Source organism: Arachis ipaensis, chromosome B4 (assembly GCF_059453495.1).
Source record: "Arachis ipaensis isolate K30076 ecotype BB chromosome B4, ASM5945349v1, whole genome shotgun sequence".
NCBI lineage: Eukaryota > Viridiplantae > Streptophyta > Magnoliopsida > Fabales > Fabaceae > Arachis > Arachis ipaensis.
The window spans coordinates 118777601-118793365 of NC_142439.1; the positions used below are offsets into that span (position 1 = coordinate 118777601).

Here is a 15765-nt window from a genome sequence, read left to right on the forward strand (position 1 = left end):
TCAAAATGGACCATCCTGGATATATTCTATGATGGTCTGTCTGAGCTATCAAAGATGTCACTGGACCATTCTGCAGGCGGATCTATTCACCTAAAGAAAAAGCCTGCAGAAGCTCAGGAACTCATTGACATGGTTGCAAATAACCAGTTCATGTACACTTCTGAAAGGAATCCTGTGAGTAATGGGACGCCTCAGAGGAAGAGAGTTCTTGAAATTGATGCTCTGAATGCCATCTTGGCACAGAACAAAATATTGTCTCAGCAAGTCAATATGATTTCTCAGAGTCTGAATGGATTGCAAGCTGCATCCAACAGTACTAAAGAGGCATCTTCTGAAGAAGAGGCTTATGATCCTGAGAACCTTGCAATAGCAGAGGTGAATTACATGGGGGAACCATATGGAAACACCTATAATCCCTCATGGAGAAATCATCCAAATTTCTCATGGAATGATCAACAAAAGCATCAACAAGGCTTTAATAATGGTGGAAGAAACAGGTTTAGCAATAGCAATCCTTTTCCATCATCCACTCAGCAACAGACAGAGAATTCTGAGCAGAATCCATCTAGCTTAGCAAATATAGTCTCTGATCTATCTAAGGCCACTTTAAGTTTCATGAATGAAATAAGGTCCTCCATTAGAAATTTGGAGGCACAAGTGGGCCAGCTGAGTAAAAGGGTCACTGAAACCCCTCCTAGTACTCTCCCAAGCAATAAAGAAGAGAATCCAAAAAGAGAGTGCAAGGCCATTACCTTGCTTGGTGTGGCCGGACCCAAAGAGGAGGAGGAGGAAGTGAATCCCAGTGAGGAAGACCTTCTGGGACGTTCAGTGACCAATAAGGAGTATCCCTTTGAGGAACCAAAGGAATCTGAGGCTCATCTAGAGACCATAGAAATTTCATTGAACCTCCTTCTGCCCTTCATGAGCTCTGATGAGTATTCAACCTCTGAAGAGGATGAAGACATTACTGAAGAGCAAGTTGCCAAGTACCTTGGTGCAATCATGAAGCTGAATGCCAAATTATTCGGTAATGAGACTTGGGAAGATGAACCTCCCTTGCTCACCAATGAACTAAATGCATTGGATAGGCAGAACTTACCTCAAAAGAAACAGGATCCTGGTAAATTTCTAATTCCCTGTAACATAGGCACCATGACTTTTGAGAAGGCTGACCTGGGGTCAGGAATAAACTTAATGCCACTCTCTGTAATGGAGAAACTTGGGATCTTTGAGGTGCAAGCTGCCAGAATCTCATTGGAGATGGCAGACAACTCAAGAAAACAGGCTTATGGACAAGTAGAGGACGTGTTAGTAAAGGTTGAAGGCCTTTACATCCCTGCTGATTTCATAATCCTAGACACTCGGAAAGATAAGGATGAATCCATCATCCTTGAAAGACCCTTCCTAGCCACAGCAAGAGCTGTGATTGATGTGAACAAAGGAAAATTGGTCCTTCAACTGAATGAGGACTACCTTGTGTTTAAGACTCAAGGTTCTCCTTCTGTAACCATGGAGAGGAAGCATGAAAAGCTTCTCTCACTGCAGAGTCAACCAAAGCCCCCACAGTCAAACTCTAAGTTTGGTGTTGGGAGGCCACAACCAAACTCTAAGTTTGGTGTTGAACCCCCACATTCAAACTCTAAGTTTGGTGTTGGGAGGTTCCAACCTTGCTCTGATTATCTGTGAGGCTGCATGAGAGCTCACTGTCAAGCTATTGACATTAAAGAAGCGCCTGTTGGGAGGCAACCCAATGTTATTTAATTATATCTATTTTATATTTTTTTATTATTTCGTGTTTTATTAGGTTGATGATCATGTGGAGTCACAAAAACTACTAAAAAATCAAAAACAGAATGAAAAACAGTATTAAAAATAGCACACCCTGGAGGAGGAGCATTCTGGCGTTTAAACGCCAGAAACAAGCATCTGTCTGGCGTTTAACGCCAGAAACAAGCATCTACCTGGCGTTAAACGCCAGAAACAGGCTATATTTGGGCGTTTACCGCCAGAAACAAGCAGCAGTCTGGCGTTAAACGCTAGGATTGCACAGCAAGGGCGTTTTACACGCCAAATTGGAGCAGAGATGTTAAGTCCTTGACCCCATAGGATCTGTGGACCCCACAGGATCCCCACCACTTCTTCTCTCCTCTTCATACCTTTTTATAACACTCTTCCCCAAATCACCTCCATTACTCCTCTAAAACCATCATACAACCCACCTACACCCACCCACTCAAATTCAAACCATCACTCTTTCCTTTTCACACATCATTACCACCTAAACCCCCCATGGCCGAACCATTCACACACCTCCATCTTCTCCATCTCTTCTTCTTCTCATTCTTTCTTTCTTCTCTTGCTCGGGGACGAGCAAACATTTTAAGTTTGGTGTGGTAAAAGCATTGCTTTTTGTTTTTTCATAACCATTAATGGCACCTAAGGCCGGAGAAACCTCTAGAAATAGGAAAGAGAAGACAAAAGCTTTCACCTCCGAGTCATGGGAGTTGGAGAGATTCATCTCAATGGTCCATAGCTCAGTAATAGAGCATTTGACTGCACAACAAGAGATCATGGAACTCAAAAAGAGCATGAGAAAATTCCTCACCATGAAATCCCTGAGATACCTCAGGGGATGCACTTCCCTCCACAAAAATATGGGGAGCAAATCAACACCACCCTAGGAGAATTAAGTTCCAACATGGGACAACTAAGGATGGAGCACCAAGAGCACTCCGTCATCCTCCATGAGATTAGAGAAGATCAAAGAGCTATGAGAGAAGAACAACAAAGACAAGCAAGAGACATAGAGGAGCTCAAGAGCACCATTGGTTCTTCAAGAAGAGGAAGACGCCACCCTCACTAAGGTGGACCCGTTCCTTAATCTCCTTGTTCTTATTTTCCTGTTTTTCGGTTTTTGAGCCTTATGTTTTATTTATGTTTGTGTCTTTGCTATATGATCATTGGTGTCTAAGTGTCTATGTCTTAAAGCTATGAATGTCCTATGAATCCATCACCTCTCTTAAATGAAAACTGTTCTAAAAATAAAAGAACAAGAAGTACATGGTTTCGAATTCATCCTTGAAATTAGTTTAATTATTTTGATGTGGTGACAATACTTTTTATTTTCTGAATGAATGCTTGAACAGTGCATATGTCTTTTGATATTGTTGTTTATGAATGTTAAATATGTTGGCTCTTGAAAGAATTATGAAAAGGAGAAATATTATTTGATGATCTGAAAAATCATAAAATTGATTCTTGAAGCAAGAAAAAGCATTGAATACAAAGCTTGCAGAAAAGAAAAAAAAGAGAGAAAAATGGCGAAAAAAAAAGAGAAAGAGAAAGAAAAAGCAAGCAGAAAAAGCCAATAGCCCTTAAAACCAAAAGGCAAGGGTAATAAAAAGGATCCAAGGCTTTGAGCATCAGTGGATAGGAGGGCCTAAAGGAATAAAATCCTGGCCTAAGCGGCTAAATCAAGCTGTCCCTAACCATGTGCTTGTGGCGTGAAGGTGTCAAGCCAAAAGCTTGAGAGTGAGCGGTTAAAGTCGAGGTCCAAAGCAAAAAAAAAAAAAGAGTGTGCTTAAGAACCCTGGACACCTCTAATTGGGGACTTTAGCAAATCTGAGTCACAATCTGAAAAGGTTCACCCAGTTATGTGTCTGTGGCATTTATGTATCCGGTGGTAATACTGGAAAACAAAGTGCTTAGGGCCACGGCCAAGATTCATAAAGTAGCTGTGTTCAAGAATCAACATACTGAACTAGGAAAGTCAATAACACTATCTGAATTCTAAGTTCCTATAGATGCCAATCATTCTGAGCTTCAATGGATAAAGTGAGATGCCAAAACTATTCAAGAGGCAAAAAGCTACTAGTCCCGCTCATCTAATTGGAGCTAAGTTTCACTGATATTTTGGGATTTATAGTATATTCTCTTCTTTTCATCCTATTTGATTTTTAGTTGCTTGGGGACAGGCAACAATTTAAGTTTGGTGTTGTGATGAGCGGATAATTTATACGCTTTTTGGTATTGTTTTTACATAGTTTTTAGTATGATTTAGTTAGTTTTTAGTATATTTTTATTAGTTTTTAAATAAAATTCACATTTTTGGACTTTACTATGAGTTTGTGTGTTTTTCTGTGATTTCAAGTATTTTTTGGCAGAAATTGAGGGACTTGAGCAAAAATCAGATTTAGAGGTTGAAGAAGGACTGCAGATGCTGTTAGATTCTGACCTTCCTGCACTCAATGTGGATTTTCTGGAGCTACAGAACTCCAAATGATGCGCTCTCAATTGCGTTGGAAAGTAGACATCCAGGGCTTTCCCGCAATATGTAATAGTTCATACTTTGCTCGAGTTTAGATGACGCAAACTGGCGTTCAACGCCAACTCTCTGCCCTATTCTGGGGTCAAACGCCAGAAACAGGTTGCAAAGTGGAGTTAAACGCCAGAAACAGGTTATAAACTAGCTTTTAACTCCAAGAAAGACCTCTCCACGTGAAAGCTTCAATGCTCAACCCAAGCACACACCAAGTGGGCCCGGAAGTGATTTTCTGCATCATTTACTCAATTCTGTAACCCTAGTAACTAGTTTAGGATAAATAGAACTCTTTACTATTGTACTAGGGGTCTTTTTCCCTTATTTTAGAATTCATATGCCATTTGGGGAGGCTGGCCATTCGGCCATGCCTGGACCTTGTTCTTATGTATTTTCAATGGTAGAGTTTCTACACACCATAGATTAAGGTGTGGAGCTCTGCTGTTCCTCATAAATTAATGCAAAGTACTATTGTTTTTCTATTCAACTAAAGCCTATTTCTTATCTAAGATATACACTTGTTCTTTAACCTGAGGAAGGTGATGATCCGTGACACTCATCACCATTCTCACCCATGAACGCGTGCCTGACAACCACCTCCGTTCTACTTGCAATCGCTTAAGTGCATATCTCTTAGCCTTCTGGTTCATGACGCATGGTTGTCTTGCCTGACAACCGAGCCTTTCATTCCATGAGATCAGAGTCTTCGTGGTATAGGCTAGAATTATTGGCGGCCATTCTTGAGATCCAGAAAGTCTAAACCTTGTCTGTGGTATTCGGAGTAGGATCTGGGAATGGATGGTTGTGATGAGCTTCAAACTCGCTAGTGCTGGGCGTAGTGACAGACGCAAAAGGATGACTGAATCCTATTCCAGTATGATCGAGAACCGACAGATGAATAGCCGTGCGGTGACAGCGCATTTTGGACCATTTTCACTGAGAGGACGGGATGTGCCATTGACAACGGTGATGCCCTGCATAAGCTTGCCATGGAAGGGAGTAGGAATGATTGGATGAAGACAACAGGAAAGCAGAGGTTCAGGAGGAATGAAAGCATCTCTATACGCTTATCTGAAATTCTCACCAATGAATTACATAAGTATCTCTATCCTAGTTTATATTTTAATTATGTTTTAATTATCAATTCTCTATAACCATCTGAATCCGCCTGACTGAGATTTACAAGGTGACCATAGCTTGCTTCAAGCCGACAATCTCCGTGGGATCGACCCTTACTCACATAAGGTTTATTACTTGGACGACCCAGTGGACTTGCTGGTTAGTTGTGCGAAGTTGTGACAAAGTGTGATTCACGTTTGAGAGCACCAAGTCTTTGGCGCCAATGTTGATGATCGCAATTTCGTGCACCAAGTTTTTGGCGCCGTCGCCGGGGATTGTTCGAATTTGGACAACTGACGGTTCATCTTGTTGCTCAGATTAGGTAATTAAGCTTTTTATTTTTATTTTTATTTCTATTTTCGAAAATTTTCAAAAAAAAAAATTTAATTATTCTATGTTCTTCAGAATTTTTAAGAATGAATTCTAGAGTTTCATGATGATCTATTGAAGTCTGGCTGGCTGTAAAGCCATGTCTAATCCTTTGGACCGAGGTTTCAACTATCATTACAGAAGAGCTTCTTTGTCTTTCTCAGCAATTTAGCTTTTGTATGTAATGATCTGCTAAAGCTTGGCTGGCCATTGGCCATGTCTAGTGTTTTGGACCGGAGCTTTCACTGAAAGCTTGGCTGGCTAGTAAGCCATGTCTAATTCCTGGACCGGAGCTTTAGACTAACATTGCATGATTCTTGGAATTCTCATTAAAAATTTTGAAATCCTTATTTTTTTTCCAATTAATTTTCGAAAAATTACAAAAAAATTTAATAAAATCATAAAAACAAAAAAAATTTGATGTTTCTTGTTTGAGTCTTGTGTCAATTTTTAAGTTTGGTATCAATTGCATATTTTTAATTTTTCTTAAAAGTTTCGAAAACTCATGCATTTGTTCTTCATGATCTTCAAGTTGTTCTTGATGAATTTCTTTGTTTGATCTTTAAATTTTTCTTGTTTGGTGTCTTTTCTTGTTTTTCATATGCATTTTCAATTTGTTAGTGTCTAAGCATTGAAAATTTCTAAGTTTGGTGTCTTGCATGTTTTTTCTTTTCTTAAAAATTTTCAAAAATAAGTTCTTGGTGTTCATCTTGACATTCAAAGTGTTTTTGGCGTTAATCTTGACATTCAAAGTGTTCTTGCATGCATAATGTGTTTTGATTCATAATTTTCATGTTTTGAGTCTTTTGGTTGTTTTTCTCTTTCTTCATTAAAAATTCAAAAATAAAAAAATATCTTTCCCTTATTTTCTCATAAATTTTCGAAAATTTGACTTGACTTTTTCAAAAGTTTTTAAATTTAATTGTTTCTTATGAGTCAAATCAAATTTTCAATTTAAAAATTCTATCTATTTCAAATCTTTTTCAAAAATCAAATCTTTTTCATTTTTTCTTTCATAATTTCGAAATTTTCAAAATTTATTTTCAAAATCTTTTTCTTATTTCTATTTCATATTTTCGAAATTAATGCTAACAATTAATGTGATTGATTCAAAATTTTTAAGTTTGTTACTTGCCTAGTAAGAAAGGTTCAATCTTTAAACTCTAGAATCATATCTTCTTAGTTTCTTGTTAGTCAAGTAATCAACTTTAATTTCAAAAATCAAATCTTTTTAAATTTCTTTTTCAAATCTTTTTCAAAATAAATGTCAATTACATCTTTTTCAAAATCAATTTTAAAATCTTTTCTAACCTCTTATCTTTTCAAAATTTGATTTTCAAATCTTTTTTTTATTAACTACTTAACTTTTTGTTTGATTTTAAAAGTTTACTATTTCAATCATATCTTATTCAAAACCACCTAACTACTTTTCTCTCTCTTGTTTTTGAAAATCCCTCCCCTCTTTTTCAAAATTTCTTTTCAATTAACAATTTGTTTTAAATTTTAATTTAATTTAATTTTTCTTTTTAAATTTTTGAATTCTAACTTTATTTTTTTAATTTTGGTGACTACTTTATTTTTTTAATTAAAAAAATTTCTTTTATTTTATTTAATTTTCGAAAAATTCTTCTCTCCCACCTCCTCCTAATTATTTATTTATCTACTAACACTTCTCTTCTTCTTAAAAATTCGAACCCTCTTCCTCTTTCTGTGTTCGAATTTCTTTTCTTCTTCTACTCACATAAAGGAATCTCTATACTGTGACATAGAGGATTCCTCTTCTTCTCTGTTTTCTTCTTTTTCATATGAGCAGGAACAAAGATAAGAACATTCTTGTTGAAGCCGATCCTGAACCTGAAAGGACTCTGAAGAGAAAGCTAAGGGAAGCTAAAGCACAACTCTCTGGAGAAAATCTGACAGAAATTTTCGAAAAAGAATGAGACATGGCCGAAAATAATAACAATACAAGGAAGATGCTTGGTGACTTTACTGCACCGAATTCTAATTTACATGGAAGAAGCATCTCAATCCCTGCCATTGGAGCAAACAATTTTGAGCTTAAACCTCAACTAGTTTCTCTGATGCAACATAACTGCAAGTTTCATGGACTTCCATCAGAAGATCCTTTTCAGTTCTTAACTGAATTCTTGCAAATCTATGATACTGTTAAGACCAATGGGGTTGACTCCGAGGTCTACAGGCTTATGCTTTTCCCGTTTGCTGTAAGAGCCAGAGCTAGAATATGGTTGGACTCTCAACCTAAAGATAGCCTAAACTCTTGGGATAAGCTGGTCACGGCTTTCTTAGCCAAGTTCTTTCCTCCTCAAAAGCTTAGCAAGCTTAGAGTGGATGTTCAAACCTTCAAACAGAAAGAAGGTGAATCCCTCTATGAAGCCTGGGAGAGATATAAGCAACTGACCAAAAAGTGTCATTCTGACATGCTTTCAAAATGGACCATCCTGGATATATTCTATGATGGTCTGTCTGAGCTATCAAAGATGTCACTGGACCATTTTGCAAGCGGATCTATTCACCTAAAGAAAAAGCCTGCAGAAGCTCAGGAACTCATTGACATGGTTGCAAATAACCAGTTCATGTACACTTCTGAAAGGAATCCTGTGAGTAATGGGACGCCTCAGAGGAAGGGAGTTCTTGAAATTGATGCTCTGAATGCCATCTTGGCTTAGAACAAAATATTGACTCAGCAAGTCAATATGATTTCTCAGAGTCTGAATGGATTTCAAGCTGCATCCAACAGTACTAAAGAGGCATCTTCTGAAGAAGAGGCTTATGATCCTGAGAACCCTGCAATAGCAGGGGTGAATTACATGGGAGAACCCTATGGAAACACCTATAATCCCTCATGGAGAAATCATCCAAATTTCTCATGGAAAGATCAACAAAAGCCTCAACAAGGCTTTAATAATGGTGGAAGAAACAGGTTTAGCAATAGCAAGCCTTTTCCATCATCCACTCAGCAACAGACAGAGAATTCTGAGCAGAATCCATCTAGCTTAGCAAATATAGTCTCTGATCTATCTAAGGCCACTTTAAGTTTCATGAATGAAACAAAGTCCTCCTTAGAAATTTGGAGGCACAAGTGGGCCAGCTGAGTAAAAAGGTCACTAAAACCCCTCCTAGTACTCTCCCAAGCAATACAGAAGAGAATCCAAAAAGAGAGTGCAAGGCCATTACCTTGCTTGGTGTGGCTGAACCCAAAGAGGAGGAGGAGGACGTGAATCCCAGTGAGGAAGACCTCCTGGGACGTTCAGTGACCAATAAGGAGTATCCCTTTGAGGAACCAAAGGAATCTGAGGCTCATCTAGAGACCATAGAGATTCCATTGAACCTCCTTCTGCCCTTCATGAGCTCTGATGAGTATTCATCCTCTGAAGAGGATGAAGACATTACTGAAGAGCAAGTTGCCAAGTACCTTGGTGCAATCATGAAGCTGAATGCCAAATTATTCGGTAATGAGACTTGGGAAGATGAACCTCCCTTGCTCACCAATGAACTAAATGCATTGGATAGGCAGAACTTACCTCAAAAGAAACAGGATCCTGGTAAATTTCTAATTCCCTGTAACATAGGCACCATGACTTTTGAGAAGGCTCTGTGTGACCTGGGGTCAGGAATAAACTTAATGCCACTCTCTGTAATGGAGAAACTTGGGATCTTTGAGGTGCAAGCTGCCAGAATCTCATTGGAGATGACAGACAACTCAAGAAAACAGGCTTATGGACAAGTAGAGGACGTGTTAGTAAAGGTTGAAGGCCTTTACATCCCTGCTGATTTCATAATCCTAGACACTCGGAAAGATAAGGATGAATCCATCATCCTTGAAAGACCCTTCCTAGCCACAGCAAGAGCTGTGATTGATGTGAACAAAGGAAAATTGGTCCTTCAACTGAATGAGGACTACCTTGTGTTTAAGACTCAAGGTTCTCCTTCTGTAACCATGGAGAGGAAGCATGAAAAGCTTCTCTCACTGCAGAGTCAACCAAAGCCCCCACAGTCAAACTCTAAGTTTGGTGTTGGGAGGCCACAACCAAACTCTAAGTTTGGTGTTGAACCCCCACATTCAAACTCTAAGTTTGGTGTTGGGAGGTTCCAACCTTGCTCTAATTATCTGTGAGGCTCCATGAGAGCTTACTGTCAAGCTATTGACATTAAAGAAGCGCTTGTTGGGAGGAAACCCAATGTTATTTAATTATATTTATTTTATATTTTTTTATTATTTCGTATTTTATTAGGTTGATGATCATGTGGAGTCACAAAAACTACTGAAAAATCAAAAACAGAATGAAAAACAGCATTAAAAATAGCACACCCTGGAGGAGGAGCATTCTGGCGTTTAAACACCAGAAATAAGCATCTGTCTGGCGTTTAACGCAGAAACAAGCACCAAGCTGGCGTTTAACACCAGAAACAAGCATCTACCTGGCGTTAAACGCCAGAAACAGGCTACATTTGGGCATTTAACGCCAGAAACAAGCAGTAGTCTGGCGTTAAACACTAGGATTGCACAGCAAGGGCGTTTTACACGCCTTATTAGAGCAGGGATGTTAAGTCCTTGACCCCACAGGATATGTTTTCCCCCACAGGATCCCCACCACTTCTTCTCTCCTCTTCACACCTTTTCATAACTCTCATCCCTGAATCACCTCCACCAATCACCTCCATTACTCCTCCAAAACCATCATACAACCCACCTATACCCACCCACTCAAATTTAAACCATCACTCTTTCTTTTTCACACATCATTACCACCTAAACCCCCCTGGCTGAACCATTCACACACCTCCATCTTCTCCATCTCTTCTTCTTCTCATTCTTTCTTTCTTCTTTTACTCGGGGACGAGCAAATATTATAAGTTTGGTATGGTAAAAGCATTGCTTTTTGTTTTTCCATAACCATTAATGGCACCTAAAGCCGGAGAAACCTCTAGAAAGAGGAAAGGGAAGACAAAAGCTTCCACCTCCGAGTCATGGGAGATGGAGAGATTCATCTCAAGGGTCCATAGCTCAGTAATAGAGCGTTTGACTGCACAACAAGAGATCATGAAACTCAAAAAGAGCATGAGGAAATTCCTCACCATGAAATCCCTGAGATACCTCAGGGGATGCACTTCCCTCCATGAGATTAGAGAAGATCAAAGAGCTATGAGAGAGGAACAACAAAGACAAGAAAGAGACATAGAGGAGCTCAAGAGCACCATTGGTTCTTCAAGAAGAGGAAGATGCTACCCTCACTAAGGTGGACCCGTTCCTTAATCTCCTTGTTCTTATTTTCCTGTTTTTTGGTTTTTGAGCCTTATGTTTTATTTATGTTTGTGTCTTTACTATATGATCATTGGTGTCTAAGTGTCTATGTCTTAAAACTATGAATGTCCTATGAATCCATCACCTCTCTTAAATAAAAACTATTCTAAAAACAAAAGGACAAGAAGTACATGGTTTTGAATTCATCCTTGAAATTAGTTTAATTATTTTGATTTGGTGACAATATTTTTTGTTTTCTGAATGAATGCTTGAACAGTGCATATGTCTTTTGATATTGTTGTTTATGAATGTTAAATATGTTGGCTCTTGAAAGAATGATGAAAAGGAGAAATGTTATTTGATGATCTGAAAAATTATAAAATTGATTCTTGAAGCAAGAAAAAGTAGTGAATACAAAGCTTGCAGAAAAGAAAAAAAAGAGAGAAAAATGGCGAAAAAAAAAGAGAAAGAGAAAGAAAAAGCAAGCAGAAAAAGCCAATAGCCCTTAAAACCAAAAGGCAAGGGTAATAAAAAGGATCCAAGGCTTTGAGCATCAGTGGATAGGAGGGCCTAAAGGAATAAAATCCTGGCCTAAGCGGCTAAACCAAGCTGTCCCTAACCATGTGCTTGTGGCGTGAAGGTGTCAAGCCAAAAGCTTGAGACTGAGCAGTTAAAGTCGAAGTCCAAAGCAAAAAAAAAAAAAAGAGTGTGCTTAAGAACCCTGGACACCTCTAATTGGGGACTTTAGCAAAGCTGACTCACAATCTGAAAAGGTTCACCCAGTTATGTTTCTGTGGCATTTATGTATCCGGTGGTAATACTGGAAAACAAAGTGCTTAGGGCCACGGCCAAGACTCATAAAGTAGCTGTGTTCAAGAATCAACATACTGAACTAGGAAAGTCAATAACACTATCTGAATTCTAAGTTCCTATAGATGTCAATCATTCTGAGCTTCAATGGATAAAGTGAGATGCCAAAACTATTCAAGAGGCAAAAACCTACTAGTCCCGCTCATCTAATTAGAGCTAAGTTTCACTGATATTTTAGGATTTATAGTATATTCTCTTCTTTTCATCCTATTTGATTTTCAGTTGCTTGGGGACAAGCAACAATTTAAGTTTAGTGTTGTGATGAGCGGATAATTTATACGCTTTTTGACATTGTTTTTACATAGTTTTTAGTATGATTTAGTTAGTTTTTAGTATATTTTTATTAGTTTTTAAATAAAATTCACATTTCTGGACTTTACTATGAGTTTGTATGTTTTTCTATGATTTTAGGTATTTTCTGGCTGAAATTGAGGGACTTGAGCAAAAATCAGATTCAGAGGTTGAAGAAGGACTGCAGATGCTGTTGGATTCTGACCTCCCTGCACTCAAAGTAGATTTTCTGGAGCTACAGAACTCTAAATGACGCGCTCTCAATTGCGTTGAAAATTAGACATCCAGGGCTTTCTAGCAATATGTAATAGTTCATACTTTGTCCGAGTTTAGATGACACAAACTGGCATTCAACGCCAGCTCCCTTCCCTATTCTGGAGTCAAACGCTAGAAACAGGTTGCAAAGTGGAGTTAAACGCCAGAAATAGGTTATAAACTGGCGTTTAACTCCAAGAAAGACCTCTCCACGTGAAAGCTTCAATTCTCAGCCCAAGCACACACCAAGTGGGCCCGAAAGTGATTTTCTACATCATTTACTCAATTCTGTAACCCTAGTAACTAGTTTAGGAAAAATAGAACTCTTTACTATTGTACTAAGGGTCTTTTTCCCTTATTTTCGAATTCATATGCCATTTGGGGAGGCTGGCCATTCGGCCATGACTGGACCTTGTTCTTATGTATTTTCAACGGTAGAGTTTCTACACACCATAGATTAAGTTGTGGAGCTCTGCTGTTCCTCATAAATTAATGCAAAGTACTATTGTTTTTCTATTCAACTCAAGCCTATTTCTTATCTAAGATATACACTTGTTCTTCAACCTGAGGAAGGTGATGATCCGTGACACTCATCACTATTCTCACCCATGAACACGTGCCTGAAAACCACCTCCGTTCTACTTGCAATCGCTTAAGTGCATATCTCTTAGCCTTCTGGTTAATGACGCATGGTTGCCTCGCCTGACAATCGAGCCTTCCATTCCATGAGATCAGAGTCTTCGTGGTATAGGCTAGAATTATTGGCGGCCATTCTTGAGATCCGGAAAGTCTAAACCTTGTCTGTGGTATTCCGAGTAGGATCTGAGAAGGGATGACTGTGAGGAGCTTCAAACTCGCGAATGCTGGGCGTAGTGACAGACGCAAAAGGATGACTGAATCCTATTCTAGTATGATCGAGAACCGACAGATGAATAGCCGTGCGGTGATAGCGCATTTTGGACCATTTTCACTGAGAGGACGGGATGTAGCCATTAACAACGGTGATGCCTTGCATAAGCTTGCCATGGAAAGCAGAGGTTAGATGAAGACAGCAGGAAAGCAGAGGTTCAGGAGGAATGAAAGCATCTCTATACGCTTATTTGAAATTCTCACCAATGAATTACATAAGTATCTCTATCCTAGTTTATATTTTAATTATGTTTTAATTATCAATTCTCTATAACCATCTGAATCTGCCTGACTGAGATTTACAAGGTGACCATAGCTTGCTTCAAGCCGAAAATCTTCGTGGGATCGACCCTTACTCACATAAGGTTTATTACTTGGATGACCCAGTGCACTTGCTGGTTAGTTGTGCAAAGTTGTGACAAAGTGTGATTCACGTTTGAGAGCACCAAGTCTTTGGCGCCATTGTTGATGATCGCAATTTTGTGCACCAATGATTTGGCTAATGTTTAATAATTAGGGATATGTTATTATAATTAATATGTGAGAATCATTAAGAGTGTGATAAATAGAGTAATAAGAGAATGATTTTGATTTTACAAAAACTTACAGCCTAGTAGTGAAGCCTACATCCATAAGGCATTTGCTGTCAATTGTCCTGCCAAAATCTTAGACAATTAGACTGTTAGATGTTAATAATGCCTTATTGCATAGTGATTTAATGGAAGAATACATGAGATAACCTCAAGGGTATGAACAAGGTGACTCTTTTTTGGTGTGCAAACTCACCAAAGTTTTCTATGGGTTAATACAAGACCCAAGAAAGTGGTATCATAAAATGACAAGTGGTTTAAGAGAAATCAGTTTTGTAGCAATAAAGTCAGATGTCTCAGTTTTCATTAGAAATGTTAATAATACAAAAACTAATTGTGCTTGTGTATGTAGATGACATAATAATGACTGGCGAATTTGCAGAATGTGTCAAAAAATGATAGCAAAGTTGAATGCCAAATTTGCTCTAAAAGACATGGGAGACATACACTACTTTCTTGAGATTTAGGTAACAAAAACTCAAGATGGAGGTTTGGTACTTACTCAACAGAAGTATATTGGTGAAGTGTTGAAGAAAGCTGGCATGCTAAGATGTGCCTCTTCTCACATTCATCTTCCATCAACAATGAATATCACGACTCTTGGAGCATCAAGCTTCTATGATCCAAAATTGTATAGATATGTAATTGACAGCTTACAGTATCTAAAAGTAACAAGGCCTGGAATATGTTATAGTGTTAACAAACTCTCTCAATTGGTTCAAGCTCTTTTTAACTCTCACTGGAAGATGGTGAAATGTGTGTTAAGATACCTAAGTAGAATAGCTAGCTATAGCTTGCATTTAAAGAAGGAAACCTCCATGGGATTACTACATATAGTGATTCAGACTAGGCTAGGGATCCAGATGATAGAAAGTTCATCAATGGATATTGTGTTTTTCTTGGATCAAATCTGGTCTCTTGGGCATCAAGGAAGCAAACAGTTGTAGCCAGATCAAACACTGAAGCTGAATATAAGAGTATGACAGATGCAGTAGTGGAACTAACTTGGATGAAAACTATGATGAGTGAGTTGCAATTTCCTTTACTAGAGTCACCAATATAATTTTGTATTGTGATAACTTGAGTGATGTTTTACTTGCTGCTAATCTTACACTCTAAATCTTAAAATTTCAAAATAGACTTGTATTTTGTTAGAGATCATGTAAATAATAGGGAGATTCGAGTGAGTCACATTTCCAGAACTGTATAGGTGGATGACATCCTCACGAGGGCAATGCCCTTTGAGAGCTTTCTGCACTTTTGAGCCAAGCTCAACATCAATGATCAACAACAAATAGCTAGTGATGATAATGAAGATCATTCAGCAGCAGACAAAGCAGAATGAAGACAGCTAGTGATGATGATAAAAGTTATAGTGTGATCAACATGAGTATGATTTACACAACAAGCTTAGTTAGTTCTGTTATTCTATTAAACTCTACTAAGTCAACAGAAGTAATCCTCACCCTTTCTATTTTTTTCTGTTAGTTAGTAGCTAACAATAGGTGTTAGAAGGCTCTGTTAGTTGGTAGCTAATAATAACTCTCACTACGTACTTGTATCAAATCAATCTCTCTCTCTCTCTCTCTCTATCTCTCTCTCGTTTGATACCTTCAATTACATCTATAAAATTAATGATAAAAATGGTACTCCTAAGTATATAAGCATTTTTCACAACTAAATTAGTCCAAGCCTAGAGAAAAAATCACTCACATAAAATATACGTGAATTACGTACTTCTTTTTTCAATTATGCATTTCTTTTTATCCTGCTTCATATTT

The 15765-nt window shown here is 38.2% G+C and overlaps 1 non-coding gene across 1 annotated transcript; it reads right to left on the bottom strand.

Moving 5' to 3' along the window:
- Nucleotides 1–8142: 8142 nt before the first annotated feature.
- On the bottom strand, nt 8143–8246 carry LOC148568945 (small nucleolar RNA R71). Its single transcript, XR_015882505.1, has one exon. It is a non-coding gene; the product is annotated as a small nucleolar RNA R71 (small nucleolar RNA).
- Between the last annotated feature and the right edge of the window lie 7519 nt (nt 8247–15765).